The sequence below is a fragment of the Frankliniella occidentalis genome, unplaced genomic scaffold (assembly GCF_000697945.3).
Source record: "Frankliniella occidentalis isolate FOCC.00 unplaced genomic scaffold, Focc_3.1 Scaffold174, whole genome shotgun sequence".
Lineage (NCBI taxonomy): Eukaryota > Metazoa > Arthropoda > Insecta > Thysanoptera > Thripidae > Frankliniella > Frankliniella occidentalis.
Genome location: NW_026267300.1, coordinates 310,570 through 312,323, shown reverse-complemented (window position 1 = coordinate 312,323; position 1,754 = coordinate 310,570). Strand labels below are relative to the sequence as shown.

Sequence of the window (1,754 nt, the reverse complement as noted above, 5' to 3'; positions counted from 1 at the left end):
CCCTGCCTGGGTATGCCACCGCCCGCCCTGCACGACTGTTTGCGATTTCCTTACTCACCTATGGCGCAGAAACTACTTTCCACTCCACATTTCCTCAATCCTCTGACGGTTTAGAACAAAGACATCAAAAACAGAATGATCGGATGTAACAATGTTTAGTAGAGGTGTCAGCAGGCGTAAACTTATGACAAAGAGGAAGAGCGCTCTGTGCCGGCACAGTCCACTCGTCGTGCGCCTCAGCTCGAAAAAAATAAGACTTTGTTGCGGGGATCAACTTTGGTCGATAGGCGAAATTCGATAGCAGAAATCGAGAATCCGATGCCAACAGCCAGGAGCTGGTTGTCAAGGCCGGACACTTGTACGAATAGAACAAACTCCAGTTTAGTTGTTATCGTACAAGTGTCCGGTCCTGGCTGTGGGCATCGGATTCTCGATTTCTACTATCGAATTTTGCCTATCGACCAAAGTTGATCCGCACAACAAAGTCTTTTCTTTTCCGTGAGTGTCTGCGGTGCGACTGACCGTTTGCGACCCGTCTGTTTGCTTGCAGGAGACATCGAAGGATTAGGGAGCGATGACTCTTATTTTTTGCCACCGTCTGGATCTGCCGCGTCCACTTCAGGCGCGCGCGCGGTGGATCGGGTCGTCTGGACTCTCAGCTGTTCCTCCGGAGCGGTGTTCGAGTGGTGTCCGAGCGGTGTCCGAGCGGTGTCCGAGTGGTGCCCGAGCGGTGCCCGAGCGGTGCCGGAGTCTGGACTCAGCGACGCATAGACAGTGCCGCCGAAGTGCGATACAAAAGTGATAATACTGAGTGCCACTGCTCAAGGAGTGACGAGGCGGACTGTCGTCACGCCTTAGAAAGGACATAAATTATCGCGTCGCCGGAGTGATATGTGAGACGTGTAAACGGGAGATCTCGGCGAGGGACGCTGCCTAGCCGGCGCGAGCGTGCGCGGGATCGCCTCGACGGTTAACTGCGGTGAACTGCGTGAACTGGACGCTTTTCCCGACCCCTGTCGCGGCTCCCGCCCGCAGCTGTACAGGACGCCGCACAGACGCCGGCGACGTCACAATAAATGCGATACAGAGATTGTTGCATCTGTTTCCTTCCCGCTAGTACCCGACACGAGCAAGCCCCAGACAGAGCAAGCGCCAGAGCGAGCGCCAGCAACCCGACAGCTAGTCTGAGGGTGCGCCGGGACTCTGCAGAGGCGCTGGAGCTGGGGATGAAGATGGGACTGGGGCTGTAGCTGGATAGCTGGGCTGGGGTTTGGGGCTGGGGCTGGGGCTAGAGCTAGAGCTAGAGCCGGGCGCAGCAGCACCGGCGACCTACACCACCACCGCCTGCCCCCCCCCTAGAGGGAGACCCCTGACCTGGGCCGGGGTGACTCGCCCTGTAACGCCCTGCAGAGCCACGTGTGTGTATGTGTGTGTGCCTCTGTGTATGTGTGCAACTGTGTGCGTGGTAGGAGCGCGCGTTTCGACCACCAAAAAGTACATTAGTAGTAACAAAGAAACAATGTTCTCAAGACGACCACTACACGGGTTGTAGCACCGCATGTCATGCCGAAGAAGCCTGGCGTCGTAGAGGCCGCGGTGCCAGTGATGACGGACGACGGCGAGTGGGTTCTTCCTCGGCGGCGCCCGTCGCGCCCTTGTTTGTGACGGTCGTGGTCGTGGTGGTCCTGGTGGCCGCCGCCGCCTGTGCGACCGCGCGCCCGGCCCGCGCCGCCCAGGGCTTCCGCGGGGGGGGG

At 58.7% G+C, this 1,754-nt stretch overlaps 1 protein-coding gene across 1 annotated transcript in view; it reads left to right on the top strand.

Moving 5' to 3' along the window:
• Positions 1-1,090, top strand: part of LOC113201866 (uncharacterized) — a 10,631-nt gene extending 9,541 nt beyond the window's left edge. The window contains exon 7 of the mRNA XM_052271807.1: positions 551-1,090. The gene's annotated coding sequence lies outside the window, so the exon portion shown is untranslated. The remainder of the gene's footprint in view (positions 1-550) is intronic.
• The last annotated feature ends 664 nt before the right edge of the window (positions 1,091-1,754 follow it).